Source organism: Dama dama, chromosome 24 (genome assembly GCF_033118175.1).
Source record: "Dama dama isolate Ldn47 chromosome 24, ASM3311817v1, whole genome shotgun sequence".
Taxonomy (NCBI): Eukaryota; Metazoa; Chordata; class Mammalia; order Artiodactyla; family Cervidae; genus Dama; species Dama dama.
This window is the reverse complement of record NC_083704.1, coordinates 36,165,089-36,187,915: the sequence shown is the minus strand read 5'-3', so window position 1 is coordinate 36,187,915 and position 22,827 is coordinate 36,165,089. Positions and strand designations below refer to the sequence as shown.

The following is a 22,827-nucleotide window of genomic DNA, read 5'->3' as shown; positions in this document are numbered from 1 at the left end:
GGTGCTTTGCTGAAGGTCACTGGCTGGTTAGATGTGGTCGATTTAAGATTAGGATCCTATTGGGTCTGACCTCTGAGCCCTCCCTCTCCATCATCTGGAATGTCATACAGTTAGGAAGAATGTTGACTCTTAGGTCTAAAAGCACATTTCTAACTTTTAGTCAACTGCCTTGGCATTCATGGTTTGACATTATTGTTTGGGGGAAAATTATGTTATGGAAAGAAGTATGTTGCTCTATAAGGAATTTGAGATTTGAATTTGGAGACATTAATTCTAGTTCTGTGATATATATATATATATATATATATATTTTTTTTTTTCCCTACTGAAGAGCTCTGTGGTTATGAAGTTCAGTCTTTCTAGATCTTGGGCTTCCTCCTCTATCAAATAAAAGATATGAAGGCCGATCATCTCTTAAATCTATCCTAGTCTACTTATGCTGGTACACACTTCTCAGAACTCTATACTTCTCCTATTAGAGATCATAACGCCCTGTGTTGTGATTACATGCTATATGCACTGATGTCTTTCCCAACAACGAACCCAGCATATGACAAATAATAGATGATCAATAAATATCTGTTGAGTAAATAGATGAGGGAAAGATGTCTATTCATTTTTGTACTTAGAATACTACTTTTTTATATATTTTTTCCTGCTGACAAAAGAGTGATCTTTGAAACTGCAGGAAATAACCTGAGATTTTGCTGGTGAGAAGTAAAACTAAGCTAATGGAAGATTTGAGTACTATGGTGCTCAGTCCATCAGTGTGTATTTTAAAGAGGACTTTCCTTTAACTCAGAGCTCAAGATAAGCGAAGAGTTAACTCACAGTTTTCAGATAGGAGATGTACTTTAAAGTGTAAAATGGTCATTTTAGGGTGTCACTGTAATTCAGCTTTTAAGGCTTGGTAACTGAGCCATCTTGGTGAACCTTCCTGTGAATGAAACCTTCCTTAATCAGCTTTTCCTATATTATTTCATCCTGGGAAAGAAAAGCAGTAGCTAAGCCAGAAGCAAGCAGAATAACAAAAAAAAAAAAAAAAAAAAAAAGGAGTCTGTGGCCAAAGCAACAGAATTACTTTTTTTTTTTCTTTCACTTGTGTTTGTGAAGGAGAAGTAAGAAACATAATTTTTTGTCTTTGTTTGGACATTGGACAATACAAATCACAAGAACATTTATTTTTGACATACTATTTTTTTGGTGTTCTTTGGGATTTGGACCCTAATTAAAAAATATGTGTTTCCTATCCCTTCTTACTGTGAAAATCCTTGGCAATATAAACAGATGCACTGGTTGGCTTTTAATTCTGACACCAGACTGTCTGAAATAATAGCTCTGAGAAAGTGTGAATTCTTTCATTCCTCAAGCTTTAATTATAAGTACTTAATTTGTTTCTCTTTCTATTGCTGACTATCATACCAATCTGTTTTATTTTTTATCTGGCTAAACATTGTGCACCTTAGAAGCCCCTTATTTGGAAAAGTTTATTCTGCATTGGAAGAGAGAAACAAGTTGAAAGTTTGAGTTATCTTCATATTCTAGTTCATATCACTGTAATTTAACAATTAACATATTAAGTGGTATTCTAAAATTTTGAGTTATATAGGTCTTTATGATGACAGAATTAGGATCTTGATAAGCAGTTTGAAAACACTGAATATTTCTCATAAAAGTTGATTCATCATTTGAAAAATGAGCCAAGTTAATAGCTTACTAAGTCATCTTGACCTTTCACAGTCAAAGATATTCTTCACTTTTTGTGTCCACCATTTTTTACACCTCGTAACCAATTTGCTGGCACATCGTTTTCAGCCACGGGACTGACTGGTGGTACTGACTTCTGTCATTACATGAAGCACCACATATGCACATTAGCCAAAAAAGTCATCAATTTCTGGAAGTAGGTGCTTTTCTAAAGAATTGCTAGGTCAAATCTTTTAAAATATTGTCATATATCCACTTTTAAAGCTTCACTGTGTTGAGATGTGCTTTTTATTTTCTAAGAGAACAAGGAAATCAAAGAAATGCAAGTCCTTGCTGGAACTCATGATAAACACAATGAAGAATGTCTTATGTTTTTTTCTTCAATTTGTTTCTTTCCATTTACATTTCATCAATTATTTTGGAGCCTAATACTAAAGATGTTAAGTCCTCTTTGCAAATATGATGGAAACATGATTGTGGATAAAATGCAATGTGCTTTAGGTTAGAAATTGTTAAGTCTACTATTTTTATCTCATTTTCATTCTTGTAACAATCCTAGATATTATTGGTGTTATTATATAATTATATATATATATATAATTACTTTAGATATTACTATTATTATCCTCATTTTAGAGGGGGATTAAACTAAGATTTTATCCTAGTTCACAGAGCCTGGAAGCTATGACTTGAACCCTGGAAAGGGTCCCTCCTGCTGCTAGACTTTGTTGTTGTTGTTGTTTAGTCCCTAAATTGTGTCTGACTCTTTTGCAACCCCATGGACTATAGCCCACCAAGCTCATCTATCTATGGAATTTCCCAGGCAAGAATACTGGAGTAGCTTGCTATTTCTTTCTCCAGGATATCTTCCCAACCCACTGATTGAACCTGCATCTCCTGCATTGGTTCAGTTCAGTTGCTCAGTCATGTCCAACTCTCTGTGACCCCATGGACTGCAGCAGGCCAGGCTTCCCTGTCCATTACGGTAGGCAGATTATCACTGAGCCACAAAGGAAGCCCACTGCTAGACGTTACTGCAGTTAATTAACCTGTTTTACACACATGATCTCATTTAATCCCCCCCTCCACAAAAAGGCTTTCCTGGTAGCTCAGTTGGTAAAGAACCCACCTGCAGTGCAGGGGACCCCAGTTTGATTGCTGGGTCAGAAAGATCTGCTGGAAAAGGGAAAGGCTAACCACTCCAGTATTCTGACTTGGAGAATTTGGAGTCACAAAGAATCGGACATGACTGAGTGACTTTCACTGTCTGATACCCCCCAAAAAATATTAATATAAGGCCTATTATACACCCATTTTATAGATAGAGAAACTGAAACTCTGGTAACAGAATTTACTCAGATTCACTCAGCTTGCGCATTAAGCTGTGTTGGTGACACAAGGCTGGAAGTGAGGGCTGCCTGACTGCAGTAACCCTGTGCTCAAAACCTCTATTTTAAATGGCTTTGTCTAAATAGCATTTGTCGAAATAATAGCATTTGTTTAAAGCTTCAGAATTTACTGTTTAAATCTAGTGAAAAAAAAAAAGTCGCTCAGTCGTGTCCGACTCTTTGCGACCCCATGGACTGCAGTCCACCAGGTTCTCCGTCCATGGGATTTTCTAGGCAAGAGTACTGGAGTGGGTTGCCATTGCCTTCTCCATTAAATCTAGTAGATGGCACCAAAAATTCTTTGGTGTGCAGTGACTGAAATAAACTATTTTAGGTGCCAAAAAGACTTAAAGGTAAGGGCCAATGAAATAAATGCTGTTTTTAGTGTTTTATTTTTTTAACAATGATGAGCAGGAGACTTGGAGGATACATATTTCCAGTGGTGAAAGCAGAAGCTAGGGATTTAGGCTCCTGGATTACTCTTATAACTCCCTTTCACATGACACATCATTTAATTCCTTCACCTCCAATTTATCTCCCCTAAATTCAAGTCGGTCATGATAACATCTCTTCAGGAATGGTGCTTAAAAAACAAACAAACATGATGACACTCTCTTGACCTTTTTCCAAAAATACAACCACTCTTTTGTCCATTTTTCACTTTTTTCCCATAAGTCAAAAATTTGTTTACATGAACTTAGAGTTTTGAGACTATGAAGTCTCAGTTGCCCTTGAGTTTCGTGACTACATTTTGGGGCAATAGCTTATATAGCCATGTTAGCTTCTAAGTTGTTTCCTGTTTTTCTTGGTCTTACTGCAATCCTTGCCAAAGCTTCCCTCCTCCTCTGCTGCATTAGTAATGCAAAATGAAATTCATTGTGCCCATTATATCTGTTAAATGGTTTCCATTTTAACTTGAGAAAAATGTATTGACGTTCATGTGTTTGGCATGGAAAATGTGTATATCTATCGAAGATAGCAACTTGTCTGTTGGAATTACAGTGCATTATGTATAATGCTTCTTTTAGCTGTGCATGTACATTTCCTGGAATCTTATTGTGTCAGAGCTTGGAAAGTTTACACAAGCATTGGTAATCTAATTTTTGTCTGGTGGGTGGCTGTGGAAATATGGAGTATTTAAAAAAGCAAATGTCTTGGCCATCTGTGCCAGGCAGGGGTGTCTAGTCAGGTGGGGTAAAAGCACTCATCAAAAAAACGTTTTAAAAATATTGCCCCGAGTCTAACCTAAATATTAATTTCCCAAGAGCAGAAAGACTTAACAGTTACTGTAACACGGTTTTGAGTCCATTTCTGTTTATTCTCTTTAGGAGTCCTAACTGTAAGGTGGAGGAATCCATTTTATCTTTCTCCTGCCTCTTAACGATAACCCTTCTTCTGATTAGATTGTCTCCTATGTCTTTTGTCTTCTGTAGACATGAGTCTTTGGCTCATGAACATCTTGTTAAGGTCTGTTGAGGATTAGGGGCTGTGACACAATTTTCTCTTGCTGAGTCTTTTTATTGGGGATTTTTCAGTTGGTTTGTCTTGGAAGTCTTTGAAATATCTTCTATCAAGCAATGATTTTCATTTTTCTTGGTTCTCCTTAACATCGGGGTTGTATTTTGCTCCACTGTTCCTGGGGTCTGGGTAATGAATTGTATTATTTAATAGGTGAGTGTGAAATTCTGTGTGCAATAGCTGGACTGCTCTCTGCTTCTCAGAGTTGCTAAATCCTCCTCACTGCACTGCTGCTGAACTGTGATGGAGTTTTTGTTTTGTAGCTTTAACTGTGTTTCAGTCAGCCATCTGAAGCCGGGTTTCTTAACTTTGGCACTATTGTCCTCTGGGGCTGGCTAGTTCTTTGTTGTGGGTGCTGTCTTGTGCATTGCGGGGTGTACAGCAGCATCACTGGCCTCTACTCACCAGATGTTAGTAACACCTTCCCCCAGCATCTGCAGGTGTTTATTCCTGATGTCCCCTGGGGGGCGTGAAATCACCCCATTTGAGAATCATTGATCTAAAGCAAGGTTGAAAGACAAGGCTGGTGTGATGTAAGGAATTTCCATAAAAAGCACTGAACTCAGGCAACGCAATGACAATGCTGAGAGAGCTTTGTGTTTCAGAGGCTATGTGGAGAAACTGTATCATACATCCCTGGAGAAAATACTGTAATAATTGTCTATAGTTTCTTAGACTGAGTAACAGAGGAGGTAAGGGTCACTTTTTAAACTGCTTTGCTTCTGATCAGCTAATTATCTCCTCACCCTGTGATGCCTTTTATCTCCCGTCTAAGCAACTTGACTCACATAAGTAAAATTCTAATTCTTCACAGATTTTCACCTTAACTACGTTTCTACCCTAACCTCCCTGCTCTTCTGTTTCACCCACCGGTTTTCTTTGGCTCCACTGGGAACATGGTGCCCATTTATTTCTTTAATCCACTTCACCACCTCATAGTACATTCTACTCTGAGGATGAATTTTAACAAGATGCCTTTTACTGCATAGTACACTCCAGTAAAGAACTAATGTTTACGGTGATGTGTATCTCTATTTCAACTGAAAAGCGGAGATGCTGCCGACCACTAGCGTGTAAACTTTCTCCTGTTTGACTTTCTCTCAGTGCCTCTTTGAGTGAGTTACATCTGTTATATTTAATGGCAGTCTTATGGGCCTGTCCACAGGGTATCTATTTGCTGCTGAAATAGCAGTGAAGATAGCCCACAAATGAATGAAGTCATCAAATGTATTTGATGATAAAATCAAGGTTATTTTTTAATTTTTTGATGATGTGAAAACTGTGGAGGGATGCTAACAAATCTGTTTGATCAATATATGGAATATAAAAAGAAGAGGAGACAAGATTGACTGATGAATAAAATGAAACTGACACAAACAGGCTGACAGCCAGCTGTAAGTCTCTTTAGGGCAAATGCAATTAACTTAGAATAATAGACTCAAATTTGATGGTTAGAAATGCATTTTTATTAACAATCACAGGCCAAATCATTATGCTCTTATGAATAAAATGGTACTTATATTTCGTGCATGTGTGTGCTTGCATATATAAATATATATACATATGTCTCCCTATGTATATACCCATGCCTCCCACATTCCTATGTGCTCTGCTTACAATCGGGATGGAAAAGTTGATTTTTAGAATAATGTACTTTAAAAAGGAAATTCATTCATAAATTGTCTCCAGGACTATAAATTCTGAATATTCTCCCAAATTACATATATAAAAATCATACTACTTATCTGGTGCTATTAGACATAAAGCCAGTGAGTTCTGGTCCCAGAACTGCTGGTCCTTTGGGGATTTGGAATTGCAATCAGGGATTTACAGATTTCATTTTGAAGAGGAGAAGTCATTACTAGAAACCTAAGCTCATTTCCTCTCCTGTAATAGCTATTTTAAATCATTCATTTAGAAAATACATTAACTATTTAGGGTACTTGAAATGCATTTCTTTTGGCATTGTCTGCATTTTTTAAAGAGTTTTCTTTTCTAAAATTATTTAAAAAAAAAAAAAAAAAGATTAGAATTAGCAGAAAAAGACCAAATGACTTCTGTGTGATAAAAACTTATTCTTGCATAACATTCCTTTCTCTCATTGCCCAAGAGGAAACAATTTAAAACTTTAACAAAAATACTAGAATACTGTAAGTAAACTTTTTAATGCCATAGAGATGGAAAAAAAAGTATGCCACCCTTAGAAAATGAAAAACTGGACTTTAAATATGGTTAAGAAGTAGCATATGGCTAAAAGTCTTTTTAAATGAATTTGTTAATAATTTAAATCCAAAGCAGTTTTACTTCTGTACTGATCACTTACTATTGATACCCACCTTAACTAGGAAGTGAGTAAAAAAAAAAAAGAAGAGATTATAGGAAAAAATAAGGAGATTTATTCTCTACAAATAATTCAGGATATGGAGTCTTGCACAACCCTGCAGACTCCTTTAGATATATGTATTTTTTTTCAAATGCAAAATAAAGCTCCCTGAGTTATGTAATTGCTATTCTTCAAAAGGACATCATGAAGGTTGACAATTTAAAATGTACTCTTCCTGTCACCATCCAATTTTTTAAAATGTCTACTGATGGTGTTAAAAACAATCTCCGTAGAAGAGGGCTGCCATTGCCAATTTAGGACACTGAGTTTGTTATTAGCGTAGGCATATTAGATCATCCTCTTGCTCTTCCTGCCTGCTTTGTTCTTTTGATATGGCAGGGAACTGAAATTGACAACAGCCTACATTTATATAACAGTAACTTGCATTGTTAAATATATATGTGTAGATAGACAGATAGAGAGTTCTTTTATTCCCCAAAGATATCAAAGTTCACTACACACCATGAAAAAAACCACAGAAATATGCAGATGCGTCTAGGGTGAACCATGACAACTATTTAAAAGCATCAAGTATTGACAGCCTCAAGATTCTGAAATAGTTCATAGTCATTTTTAATTTTGGATATTTTTATCCCTTTAGAAAATTTCTGTTTTCTTCAGGAGAAGAGGATAGAAAGGTCACATTTTGTTAACAGAAGTAGTTTAGAAAAGTGAGCTGGGAACTTAGCTGTCCAGGTCTATAGGCCTTGACAATGTTGTGGTAAACATGAGGCTGAATAGACTGCTTTGATTCAGTTAGTGTTTGATCCATTGCATTCATTAAAATCACACAAAGTGAACTCAAAGTGGGGAGTCTGATGATTGGATAGGCACTCCTGTAAATAGGGTTGTATGTACGTGCATTTAATTGTGCCTAACTCTTTGTAATCCCATGGACTATAGCTCGCCAGCTCCTCTGTCTATGGAATTCTCCAGGCAAAAATACTGGAGTGGGTTGCCATTTCCTCCTTCAGGGGATCTTCTCAACCCAGAGTTCAAACCCACATCTCTTGTGTCTTCTGCACTGACAGACAGATTCTTTACCAACTGCACCACCTGGGAAGCTCCACCATATTAAATTTAAAAATACCAAATAAAAATACAGGATGCTTAGTGACATTTGCATTTTTGATAAATGATGCATAAGCTTTAGGAGAAGTAGGTCCCATGCAATATGTGGAACATACTTAATACTAAAAAAATATGCATCATTTAGCTGAAGTTTAAATTTAACTAGGCATCCTGTATTTAATCTGGCAGTCTTCACTATAAAAGCAAGGCTTTGTGTACTGTTTAGAAAATAGATTATAATTGGGGTAAAGAAAGTTTTAGAGGAAAACCAATAGAACTTTAACTTTTTGTTGTCCTTACAACAGCCTTACCATCTTAAAATTTTTAAGTCCCTTTTCTCCTCAAAGAATAGCAATACACAATATTATGTTTAGATTTGACTCTGCTCACAATTTTATGATTATAAGTCCTGGACAGAATATTTAACAATATAAGGCTCAGGTCATGTCATAGTTGGTGTCTGTCTCCATGGCTGCCATGAAGGATAGATAGTTTTTTTTAAATGTATTGTACAGAGCAAATGGTAGGAGTCTAAGCTATGCTGCTTGAATGAATTTATTCCCTCACCATTGAATTGATTTTCTCTTTCCTTCCAACTTTTTGTCATTTCCCTCCATTTTCAGACATAATGATAATATTCCCTCTATAGCAGAATTTCCATTTTGAGATATTCTTCAGCATGCACAGGGTGAAATGTCATACCATCTTAGCAGTAGGGTATAGATAGTATTTCTTATAAGGATAGAGCTAGATTAGGTCTGGGTGATTTGGAGGTAAGTTTCCTGGTGATGGGGAGAATTAGTGAAGTTATTTTTTAAGGCCACCAGGCAAGTTGTAGAAATATTTAATTTCAGCTATTCAACTATATTCTTGAGCACTTCATATGTAGTCTTTATTATTTAATGTATATTATCTATTATACACCTGGAGAAGGAAATGGCAACCCACTTCAGTATTCTTGCCTGGAGAATCCCATGGACAAAGGAGCCTGGCAGGCTACAGTCCATGGGTTAGCAAGAGTTGGACATGACTTAGCAATAGAGAGAGAGAGAGAGAGAGAGAGATATCTATTATACAAGTGAGTTAAGCATTTTCTTAGAGGACTTTATAGAATTTTTATCTTTGGCATTGTACTAACCTTTCACTGAACCACAGAACCAAGCAGCAAGTATATTGTATTAGAATTTTGATATATAACATTATATCTGTTTCAAAACTCAGAATTTAATGACTCTTTAATAGCAAAAGGTAAACCTTTTTATTCCTATCATCATTATCACTTGATTTTGTTCCTCTTGTAAACATGCTGTGATCATTTGCCAAGGAGGTATATAAAGTGAGAGAGATGTAGGGGAGAAGAGCAAGAAGCAGAGTAAGTTAGGGCCTTAAAAAAGATTCAGGGTAACAAACATACAAAACAGGATTATGGTCATCAAGAAACCAGAAGCTGAAAGTTCATCGAGAACAAAAATAATATCAACTTTTTGTTTCTTAAATGTAAGTTTCCATTTACTTTCTGTGAAAAAGAGATGCTTACTCTTCTTTTAGATTAGGTTAGACATTACCTTAACAAATAAAGTAGAATTTTCAGTTAACTTCATCAAAATAAAAGTCCAAACAGAGCAATTTAATCCATCTTTATATTATTTGAAGGATAGGGAGGAGAGTGGTAGAGGACCTAAACTAACATTTACTATCTGCTCCATGCAGGCACTGTGCCAGGGAATGCTAAACCATAATCTCTGACCTCAGGACTCTTTGACTCATGATCTAATGAGAGAGATAGAAAGTGAATAATTACTATGCACTATAATTAAGTGCTATAAAGACAGAGTATATTGTACAGACATGGTCCAACATAGAATGTTATCGCCCTTGTAAAGCAACTGCAGGAATGTCTTCACTGGGGAGATAATGGTTGAGTTGGATTCTGATGCAATTATCAACTGGCCAAAAAAAATTGAAAAGACATTTTATGTAGGGAGTGCAACAATCACCAAAGTGTTGGGTCTGAAGTAGTAGTAGAAGCAGATTGGTTTGACTAGAGCATAGCAGGAATTCCATGAAATGGGACTTGAGAAATAGACATAACTCAGAACTTGGAGGCCCCATAATATCATGGAAAAGAGAATTTGAAGGAGCAAAAATATGGTCAAATTTAGGAAGAGAGTGCTGGCAGCAGATGGGAGGAGACAAGGTTAGAGCACTGTTTGGGCTCTTCCAGTTATTAGTTTAGGTAAGAGATTTGTTGTTATTTAGTCGCTAAGTTGAGTCCAACTCTTTTGTGACTCCATGGACCATAGCCCATCAGATCCCTCTGTCCAAGGGATTTCCTCGGGACATATATTGAAGCGGATTGTCATTTCCTTCTCCAGAGGATCTTCCTGACCATGGGAGTTGAACCCATGTCTTCTGCATTGAAGACAGATTCTTTACTACTGAGCCACCTGGGAATCTCTTCAGGTAAGAGATAGTCAAGGCTTAACCAAGATGTCCATTTGTAATTCAGAACTTAATAAGCCAAAGAACTCAAGAGCAGCACATTCTGAAGAGTGGTGATAAACCTGGTTAACATCAAACGGGATTGCAATGAGGAGGCTGCCATATATGATGTGTTTGCTGATCGTGGCCTCTATAACTCAGAGGAAAGGATATCAAGAGAAGGAAAGTGAGTCAATTTTATTGATGATAAATCATGTTAAAAGGAAATGGATCAGGCAGCTTTAGTTGCAGTATTCCAGTTGACAACTTCACAACCATCTTTGTCACCTCTATGGAGTTTTATCCCATTTGGCTGAAGAATACCCTGAAGCTCAGAGATGTTAAATGTAATATTGTAAATTCACAGAGCTAGAAAGTGATGGTGTGGAGGTCCCCACTTAGGTCTGTCTAGCCACAAGGTCTCTGATCTCTCCTTTAAATTGCACAGCCTAGGACTAACTTCAGAGGGATGCTTGTGTTTGGACCAAGTTGAACAAGGATTTAATTGTATGTCAGAGATACTTCAAGTAATCTCTGTAGGAGTATGAAGTAGTTTCAAGAGTTTTATGTCTTTAACATTTCCTAACTGGCTTGAAAGTTCAGAAATGTATTGATTCATTCATTCACTCAATATCTAGTAAGTGCCCTCCTTCTTATTTTCAGTCATAATTTGGAGCGTTAGTGTCTAATGAAAGGAACTTATGCTGTGCTAGAGTAAGTGTTGGTTTGGATCCAATTTGGGAAATGCAACCATTGCTGTGATCCCCAAGTCCCAAGAGAAAAAGGAACAGAAAATAATTAAATTTCAAAATTTCCCTTCATATCCTTCTTTTTAGGTGAATCATCTTTTCCCCTTCCCTCTTTCATGACTGCCCCATTAGATCACAGTGAATTTTCCCCTAAAATACAGCCTTGTAGGTGCCCCTGCTATGAAAAGGGGAAAAAAAATGTAGTGTTTTTGGCCACTGGAGAGCTGCCAATTCCAGAGTACCAGCACGTTGAGAGTCATCCTCTGTTGATTTCCTCTCTTGCCTTTTCTGGATGGTGATGAGACACTCATGTGGCATGAAGCCTGTTTGCTCCTTACTGTATTTATTTTGTTAAGATTAAAGTTGCTAAGATACGGTAGTTATTTCAAATTGTAACTGCCGATGCCAGGGGTCATAAAATAAAGAACTAAAATTCCTTTATTTGCTAATGCTAATAAAAAAACATTCTTGAGGGGGCGAGGGAATTTTCTGGCAAAAAAAGTGAGCAGTACGCAAAGTGGTCTAAGTTTTAGCACATAATTAGATCCACTAGTCCAACTGATGTTGAGCTATTTTGGTCAAAAATCAAGAGAGAACTTCTGCCTTTGAGTTGTTTGTTAAAGTATTGTTTTTAAACAAAGAAATGGTCAGCTTGTGCAAATTTTGTGTCCCTTTTTCTATTTAGTAGTTAAAGCCAAGGGATTTCTTTTTCAATCTGTTGCTAGTTATTCTTCTCTGTTCCATAAATATTTTGAGGGATTTGAAGTTTTAACATTTTCTCGTAACTTCTTGAGTTGGTCCCCTTAATTCTCCTCATCTCGTGTATCTGATGCCCTAAATTTCTCATTGTATTTATTTTATTCTTAGTACATAATTTTTAAATTACTTGTAGTTTTATTGTTTTCAATGACATTCTTTTAGGTTATTGAGAAGATACCATACTCTATGTTTCAGATTTAATTGTTACTGACCAAAAAGCATTCTGTATTTTTCTTCATAATGAATGATTGTTTTAAAAACTCAGAATGTTTTCCAACCAAATTCAGTCAATTCTAGGACATTCCTTTGAGCTCATAGGTAAATATTTTCAACTAATACTTAAAAGAAAAACCATTAAACTATTTGGATGGAAAAATAGTCTTAGAACAGCCAGTTTGGCAAGGTTTATTCTGTGTATGTGTGTAATTTCAAATTACTGTATGTTTTTATTTTACAAAAATTTCCAGCTTCCCCAGGACACTTCACAAACTAACATCCAGAATTTCCACTGGCAATCCTTCGTTTGTCCTGGAAGCATCTTGCAATATGGAACCAAGAAAATACTGTGTTCCCTTTGGATTTATAGACAAGAACATATGTATTTCCCCTTCAGCACACAGTTCTTTTCAGGGGAAGCCAGGTTTAATGGGCATATTGTCAAATAATAAGGATTCCCCAAAACTACATAGCTGGTTTGGCTGAAAAAGTGATTTTCAGTAGAATTTAATCTATTTAGAGAAAGATAAACTATAAAATAATGACATGTCTCGATGTGATTTGATTAAAAAATATTGTGTGAAGTCACCATTTAAATACTTTTTCAGAGAGACCGAGAGAACGTGCTGTACACTATTGAATTGTATTTATTAAGCTTATTTCTAATACCCAGTGGAGCCTCATTCCACAACAAGCCTGTGGTTAATTGTAATTCCATTAGAGAAATTGCAGAAAGGTGGTTTCTGCCCACATCTTTGGAGACAAAGTGACTCCTGAGTAGTCACCACAATAACCTCTGTGGTTATTGCTGTCTCAGGATTTTGAGATGCCAGTCCTTTGTAGTTTCAGTTCTAACATCTGAGTTCTTAGAACTTAATGTCCAGAAGGTAAAGTCATTTACCACAGTCTTCAGCCTTCATATTCTATGTTGGTAGTTCATGTTTGCCATAATAAAGGCACCATCTGAATTTCTATTTTACCTGACTATTTATACCAAGGTCTAAGATTATAGATATACTGTCACTGTCTATTTTCATATAATAGTGGGTGTATATTAGAGTGGTTTATTGGTCTAAAAATTTCACTGCCTTAAAATAGCATTTTACCTGTACCCCCTTGCTCTGGCTTGTGATGGGTGATGGAGTTTACAGACACCTTCTTTATGGAGAGTCTAGTACTGTGAGTTGACTTGACCAAAATAAGGGATGGAATATGAGCACTGTGATTGCAAATGTGGACTCATGCCTTTTACTTTGAGAATAACATGACTAAATAGTTGATTTTCTAAGAGAAATGAGAACATATGGGTAGATCGGGACCCAGCTTTGAGCTAAGCTCTCCTGTACCCAGCCTACATTAGCCAAACTGTAGTTGTTGCACAGATATGCAAGTAAGAAATAAACGCTCTTTGGCATTTGTGACTGATATGATGGGTAGTTTGTTCCATAGCATTATTATGGCATTGTCTGACTGAGCCACTTTGCCTGGTTACAGTTCGTTAACCAGAGTCTTCAAAACAGCATTCTGTAGAGGTGTCAGGTACTGATGTACAGGAAAAATCTCCTCTGCTCTTTTTTGGTTCTATGCTACTTTTGAAGCTGACTTCAGGCTCTGTACAGATTTGAAACATTTCAATACATTTATGAGTCATGTGTAATTGATCAATGCCCAAACCTATTTCTTAGTGAAAGAGAATAAAATGGGAGATTTTTGAAAACTTGAAATAGTTTTTGAAATGAAGCTATACACAGTCTGGGTGTAATTCTTACCCAACATACCATGTAGGTTTAAAAGTATGTCAAGTATTAGTTTAAATTTAAGCAGTATATGCTGTAACTTCCGCAGGAGTATGGTGGCACATACTAGTGGTTCATAAACCTTCCAAAGGACTACTTCATTTGCTTCATGTGGTACTCTTGCCTGGAGAATTCCATGGACAGAGGAGCCTGGCAGGCTACAGTCTATGGGATCACGAAGAGTTGGATGTGACTGAGCGACTAACATATTCACTTTTTTTTATGACCTTTTTTTAAATGAGTGATAGAGGAGGAATGAGCCTTAACTGAGGGTATAAATTGTTGTAGTAATAGCTGTCAAATGGATTAAAGTAGATTATAGTGTAATAGGTTAGAAGCATGATTCTAGTTATAATCTCAAAAGTTAAGCAAAGCCAGGCGAAAAACATAAATGAGTTAAGTGGGCCATGCATGCTTGGCAAAGATAGGAATGCATGCTTGGCAAAGTGGATAACATATACCCTATTTACAGGAGGTGGGTATTTGGCTCTAATTTTGTCATGCAGGGCACTGCACTGTCTTTGAACACCTACTATGTGCCGAAAACTATTCTAGATACTACAGATACAATAGTAAACAAAACAAACAGAAATCTTCATGGCATTGATACTCTGGTAATTAAACAGACCATAAAAAATTAAGTGAAATAAAAAAAATTTAGGTGGTGTTAAGTGTTAAAGAGGAAAAAAAAAATAGCAGAAAAACGAGGTAACACAAAACAGCCAACAAGACTGTGGCATAACCTATTTTAGAGAAGTTTGAAGTTTTTGCTTTGAATAAACCTAAAAGGAAATATTCTACTCCATGAAATAAAAATATTTAAATATGTTAAAATGTGCACTCACATGTAAAAGCAAAACAAAATCCAAAAATTTTTCTGTTTTGCTCACTGGTAAAACTGAGCTTGTCCAGTTAAGAGAAGGGTTAAGAAATACAGATGTAAGATTAATTATGAATCTATATAGTTTGAATCTGTATAGCAGGAATTTAGTAGGCATGTTTATATTTTTAATATTCTTTTCAGAACATTAATTTGTTTGGTAATTGTACATAATAAAACCTACTTGCAATTACACACAAAATATTGTATGCTAAATAATAATGAAAAAAAATTAATGTCAATTGCATGATTTTAACAGCTGTAATGTCTGTTTTCGACTTCTGTTGAATTTAATGGATAAATTAAAGTCATATTTTAAGACTACTTAAAAGAATCTTTTAAAAAAATCTCAGCTCTAAACACTCTAAAATTGCTTATTTTTATTCAATCTGCTATTATTTTGTTTTATGCAAGTTTTTTTTACGTTATTATAAACAGATGTGAGTATGATCTGAAATAATATAATCCACCTTAGATACAAAAGGTATAAAACAAAAATAAACTCCCTTGGGGATTTCCTTCTAATAAACATTGGAGAAAATTAATTTTCATTTAGGCAGCTTTGGAACACTAAATACAAGTCTATTTCCCCCAATGGTGAGGTGGCAAAGGTAGTTGCACTTACAAACCAAAATGTGGAAAGCCATTTTCTTCTATGAAATCAGTAATTACCAAGAAGTTCATTACTTAAGTTTATCACTGAGATAGAAAAGGTAGTCTTTTTCTTGCAATTATAAAATGAAATTAGAAGTCCTTTCATCACTTAATCACTCTATCAGTGGTGCTATCCAGTCACCTCCCTCCCCATGGTAGTTAAACTGTGGGCAGTTTCTTACGTTTCTCTGTACATGATTTATGCATATATTGCACTTCCCATTTTTATTTTAAAAATAAAAGCTTATTACATACAATGACGTTTATTTTTCCCTTTTGCCACTTTAACATGTTCTTTAATAATTTTATAGTATTCCCCTGTATTTGACTAGAAATAGAATTATGGCATTTAGCTTGTTTCCTATACTTTTGTAAAACAGACCTCTGATTTTACGAGTTTTGCATTTTTGGCTTCAAACAACCATGAGTTGGAACTATTTGGAAAAATAAATTCCAGAAAGTTCCAAAAAGCCAAACTTGAGTTATGTAGCATTTGCACTGCATTAGCAGCTATTCATATAGCATTTACATTGTATTAGGCGTTACCAGTAATATAGACATGGTTTAAAGTATATTAGAGGAGGGAGGAGCCAAGATGGCGGAGGAGTAGGACGGGGAGACCACTTTCTCTCCTACAAATTCATCAAAAGAATAACTGAACGCAGAGCAAACTTCACAAAACAACTTCTGATCGCTAGCTGAGGTCATCAGGCGCCCAGAAAAGCAGCCCACTGTCTTCAAAAGGAGGTAGGACAAAATATAAAAGATAAAAAGTGAGACAAAAGAGCTAAGGACGGAGATCCGTCCCGGGAAGGGAGTCTTAGGTGGCATTGCTTGGGGTAGGGTCCGGGCCTGAGTGCCCTGAGGACAATCGGAGGGAGCTTCTGTGAATTGCCAACTTGAACTGTGGGAGACCAAAAGAGAGAGAGTAAATTAACCGGCCCGAACACACTGCTGGCCGTTCGCAGAACAAAGAGACCGAGAAAATCCAGAGAAGAGCTCGCAGGCTGCGGACCGGCTCAGCCCCGCCGGAGGCAGGAGGCGGGGGGAGAGGAAGGTCGCGGCGAGACACAGGGCGCAGGCACCCGACCGGCGCGGGCGGGGACTGGGGCTGGGGACGCGGAGGGCAGAAGGCGCAGGCACCCGACTGGCGCCAGCGGAAACTGAGACTGGGTCCGCGGAAGGGAGTGGGCGCGCCACACCTGGGGAGAGTGCGCCCACCAAGCCCCTGGCTGCCTGGACCGCTCGGACGGGGAAGGCACAGAGAGCAGGTGCAGCTTTTCGTTCCGCGCTTTTGTGGAACACCCGAGGGCTGGAACCTCGCGCAGCGCGGGGCGCGCTCCATATAGAACAGCCGGGAGCCTGAGCAGCGCAGACGGAGAAAGCAGCGCCAGCCCCTCCCCGCAGCGCCAGCCCCTCCCCACAGCATCACCCCTCCCGGCAGCCCCAACCCGTCCCCGCGGCGCAAGCCCGTCCCCACAGTGCCAGCCCCGCCCTGCAGAGCCAGCCCCTCCCCGCAGAGCGATGGAACTAGCTACCTGAATAAGAGTCCACCTCCGCCCGCCTGTGTCAGGGCGGAAATGAGGCTCTGAAGAGACCGGCAAACAGAAGCCAAATAAACAAAGGGAACCGCTTCAGAAGGGACTGGTGCAACAGATTAAAATCCCTCTAGAAAACACCGACTACACCGGAAGGGGCCTGTAGATATCAAGAAGCATAAGCTGGAACGAGGAGCTATCTGAAACTGAGCCGAACCCACACTGACCGCAACAGCTCCAGAGAAACTCCTAGATATAAGTTTACTTTTTTCTCTTTTTTTTCTTTTTCTTTTTTATTTTTTATTTTTTCTCTTTTATTTTCCTTTAAAATCCCCTATTACTCCCCCATTACTCCTTAACTTTCATTTCCATAGATTTTTACGATTTTTTTAATTAGGGAAAAAAAATTTTTTTTCTTTCTTTTTTTTTTTCTTTTTCTTTCTTTTTTCTTCTTTTTTTTCTTTCCTTTTTCTCTCCTATTTTCTATTTTTCTTTTTCTCTTATTTCTTTTAAAGTCCTCTAGTATTCCTCTACTACTCCTTAATTTTCATTTTCAATACACTATAACCTTACAAAAAAAAAAAAAAGAAGAGAAGCCCTATTTTTAAACCGAAGATTATTCTCTCCCAATCTTGACTCTCTGTTTTCTACCTCAGAACACCTCTATTTCCTCCTTTCCCCTTCTCTTCCCAATCCAATTCTGTGAATCTTTGTAGGTGACTGGGCTACGGAGAACACTCTGGGAACAGAAAGCTGTGTAGATCTTTCTCTCTCCTCTTGAGTCCCCCTTTTTCTCCTCCTGCTCATCTCTATCTCCCTCCTCTCTCTCCTCTTCTTCATGTAACTCTGTGAACCTCTCTAGGTCTCCCTAACGGGGGAGAATCTTTTAGCCATTAACCTAGAAGTTTTCTTATCAGTGCTGTATAGTTGGAGAAGTCCTGAGACTACAGGAAGAATAAAACTGAAATCCAGAGGCAGGAGACTTAAGCCCAAAACCTGAGAACACCAGAAAACTCCTGACTACATGGAACTTTAAGTAATAAGTGACTGTCCAAAAGCCTTCATACCTACACTGAAACCAACCACCACCCAAGAGCCAATAAGTTTTAGAGCAAGACATACCACGCAAATTCTCCAGCAATGCAGGAACATAGCCCTGAACATCAACATACAGGCTGCCCAAGATCACACCTAACACATAGACCCATCTCAAAACTCATTACTGGGCACTCCATTGCTCTCCAAAGAGAAGAAATCAAGTTCCACGCACCAGAACACTGACGCAAGCTTCCCTAACCAGGAAACCTTGACAAGCCAATCGTCTAACCCCACCCACTGGGTAAATCCTCCACAATAAAAAGGAACTACAGACCTCCAGAATACAGAAAGCCCACTCCAGACACAGCAATCTAAACAAGATGAAAAGGCAAAGAAATACCCAACAGGTAAAGGAACATGAAAAATGCCCACCAAGTCAAACAAAAGAGGAGGAGATAGGGAATCTACCTGAAAAAGAATTTAGAATAATGCTAATAAAAATGATCCAAAATCTTGAAAACAAAATGGAGTTACAGATAAATAGCCTGGAAACAAAGATTGAAAAGATACAAGAAATGTTTAATAAAGACCTAGAAGAAATAAAAAAGAGTCAATTACAAATGAATAATGCAATGAATGAGATCAAAAACACTTTGGAGGGAACCAAGAGTAGAATAATGGAGGCAGAAGATAGGATAAGTGAGGTAGAAGATAAAATGGTGGAAATAAATGAAGCAGAGAGGAAAAAAGAAAAAAGGATCAAAAGAAATGAGGACAACCTCAGGGACCTCTGGGACAATGTGAAATGCCCCAATATTCGAATCATAGGAGTTCCAGAAGAAGAAGACAAAAAGAAAGGCCATGAGAAAATACTCGAGGAGATAATAGCTGAAAACTTCCCTAAAATGGGGAAGGAAATAGCCACCCAAGTCCAAGAAACCCAGAGAGTCCCAAACAGGATAAACCCAAGGCGAAACACCCCAAGACACATATTAATCAAATTAACAAAGATCAAACACAAAGAACAGATATTAAAAGCAGCAAGGGAAAAACAACAAATAACACACAAAGGGATTCCCATAAGGATAACAGCTGATCTATTCATAGAAACCCTCCAGGCCAGAAGGAAATGGCAGGACGTACTGAAAGTAATGAAAGAGAATAACCTACAACCTAGATTACTGTATCCAGCAAGGATCTCATTCAGATATGAAGGAGAATTCAAAAGCTTTACAGATAAGCAAAAGCTGAGAGAATTCAGCACCACCAAACCAGCTCTTCAACAAATGCTAAAGGATCTTCTCTAGACAGGAAATGCAGAAAGGTTGTATAAACGTGAACCCAAAACAACAAAGTAAATTACAACGGGACCACACCTATCAATAATTACCCTAAATGTAAATGGGTTGAATGCCCCAACCAAAAGACAAAGATTGGCTGAATGGATACAAAAACAAGACCCCTATATATGCTGTCTACAAGAGACCCACCTCAAAACAAGAGACACATACAGACTAAAAGTGAAGGGCTGGAAAAAAATATTTCACGCAAATGGAGACCAAAAGAAAGCAGGAGTCGCAATACTCATATCAGATAAAATAGACTTTCAAATAAAGAATGTGAAAAGAGACAAAGAAGGACACTACATAATGATCAAAGGATCAATTCAAGAAGAAGATATAACAATTATAAATATATATGCACCCAACATAGGAGCACCGCAATATGTATGGCAAACGCTAACGAGTGTGAAAGAGGAAATTAATAGTAACACAATAGTGGGAGACTTTAATACCCCACTCACAACTATGGATAGATCAACTAAACAGAAAATTAACAAGGAAACACAAACCTTAAATGACACAATGGACCAGCTAGACCTAATTGCTATCTATAGGACATTTCACCCCAAAACAATCAACTTCACCTTTTTCTCAAGTGCACACGGAACCTTCTCCAGAATAGATCACATCCTGGGCCATAAACCTGGTCTTGGAAAATTCAAAAAAATTGAAATCATTCCAGTCATCTTTTCTGACCACAGTGCAGTAAGATTAGATCTCAATTACAGGAAAAAAATTGTTAAAACTTCAAACATATGGAGGCTAAATAACACGCTTCTGAATAACCAACAAATCATAGAAGAAATCAAAAAAGAAATCAAAATATGTATAGAAATGAATGAAAATGAAAACACAACAACCCAAAACCTATGGGACACTGTAAAAGCAGTGCTAAGGGGAAGGTTCATAGCATTACAGGCTTACATCAAGAAACAAGAAAAAAAACCAAATAAATAACCCAACTCTACACCTAAAGCAATTAGAGAAGGAAGAAATGAAGAACCCTAGGGTTAGCAGAAGGAAAGAAATCTTAAAAATCAGGGCAGAAATAAATGCAAAAGAAACTAAAGAGACCATAGCAAAAATCAACAAAGCTAAAAGCTGGTTTTTTGAAAAAATAAACAAAATTGACAAACCATTAGCAAGACTCATTAAGAAGCAAAGAGAGAAGAACCAAATTAACAAAATTAGAAATGAAAATGGAGAGATCACAACAGACCACACTGAAATACAAAGGATCATAAGAGACTACTACCAGCAGCTCTATGCCAATAAAATGGACAACTTGGATGAAATGGACAAATTCTTAGAAAAGTATAACTTTCCAAAACTGAACCAGGAAGAAATAGAAGATCTTAACAGACCCATCACAAGCAAGGAAATCGAAACTGTAATGAAAAATCTTCCAGCAAACAAAAGCCCAGGACCAGATGGCTTCACAGCTGAATTCTACCAAAAATTTAGAGAAGAGCTAACACCTATCTTACTCAAACTCTTCCAGAAAATTGCAGAAGAAGGTAAGCTTCCAAACTCATTCTATGAGGCCACCATCACCCTAATACCAAAACCAGACAAAGATGCCACAAAAAAAGAAAACTACAGGCCAATATTACTGATGAACATAGATGCAAAAATCCTTAACAAAATTCTAGCAAACAGAATCCAACAACATATTAAAAAAATCATACACCATGACCAAGTGGGCTTTATCCCAGGAATGCAAGGATTCTTTAATATCCACAAATCAATCAATGTAATACACCACATTAACAAATTGAAAGATAAAAACCATATGATTATCTCAATAGATGCAGAGAAAGCCTTTGACAAAATTCAACACTCATTGATGATTAAAACTCTCCAGAAAGCAGGAATAGAAGGAACATACCTCAACATAATAAAAGCTATATATGACAAACCCACAGCAAGCATCACCCTCAATGGTGAAAAATTGAAAGCATTTCCCCTGAAATCAGGAACAAGACAAGGGGGCCCACTCTCACCACTACTATTCAACATAGTGTTGGAAGTTTTGGCCACAGCAATCAGAGCAGAAAAAGAAGTAAAAGGAATCCAGATAGGAAAAGAAGACGTGAAACTCTCACTGTTTGCAGATGACATGATCCTCTACATAGAAAACCCTAAAGACTCTACCAGAAAATTACTAGAGCTAATCAATGAATATAGTAAAGTTGCAGGATATAAAATTAACACACAGAAGTCCCTTGCATTCCTATATACTAACAATGAAAAAACAGAAAGAGAAATTAAGGAAACAATACCATTCACCATTGCAACAAAAAGAAGAAAATACTTAGGAGTATATCTACCTAAAGAAACAAAAGACCTATACATAGAAAACTATAAAACACTGATGAAAGAAATCAAAGAGGACACAAACAGATGGAGAAACATACCGTGTTCATGGATTGGAAGAATCAATATTGTCAAAATGGCTATTCTACCCAAAGCAATCTATAGATTCAATGCAATCCCTATCAAGCTACCAACGGTATTTTTCACAGAACTAGACCAAAGAATTTCACAATTTGTATGGAAATACAAAAAACCTCGAATAGCCAAAGTAGTCTTGAGAAAGAAGAATGGAGCTGGAGGAATCAACCTGCCTGACTTCAGACTCTACTACAAAGCCACAGTCATCAAGACAGTATGGTACTGGCACAAAGACAGAAATATAGATCAATGGAACAGAATAGAAAGCCCAGAGATAAATCCACGAACCTATGGACACCTTATCTTTGACAAAGGAGGCAAGAATATACAGTGGAGAAAAGACAACCTCTTTAACAAGTGGTGCTGGGAAAACTGGTCAACCACTTGTAAAAGAATGAAACTAGAACACTTTCTAACACCATACACAAAAATAAACTCAAAATGGATTAAAGATCTAAATGTAAGACCAGAAACTATAAAACTCCTAGAGGAGAACATAGGCAAAACCCTCTCCGACATAAATCACAGCAAGATCCTCTATGACCCACCTTCCAGAATATTGGAAATAAAAGCAAAACTAAACAAACGGGACCTAATGAAACTTAAAAGCTTTTGCACTACAAAGGAAACTATAAGTAAGGTGAAAAGACAGCCCTCAGATTGGGAGAAAATAATAGCAAATGAAGCAACAGACAAAGGATTAATCTCAAAAATATACAAGCAACTCCTGCAGCTCAATTCCAGAAAAATAAATGACCCAATCAAAAAATGGGCCAAAGAACTAAACAGACATTTCTCCAAAGAAGACATACAGATGGCTAACAAACACATGAAAACATGCTCAACATCACT

The 22,827-nt window shown here is 37.2% G+C and overlaps 1 protein-coding gene across 1 annotated transcript in view; it reads right to left on the bottom strand.

Annotated features, from left to right (window-relative positions):
- MDFIC2 (MyoD family inhibitor domain containing 2) overlaps window positions 1-22,827 on the bottom strand; it is a 112,845-nt gene that overhangs the window by 41,407 nt on the left and 48,611 nt on the right. The gene's annotated exons all lie outside the window — the stretch shown is intronic.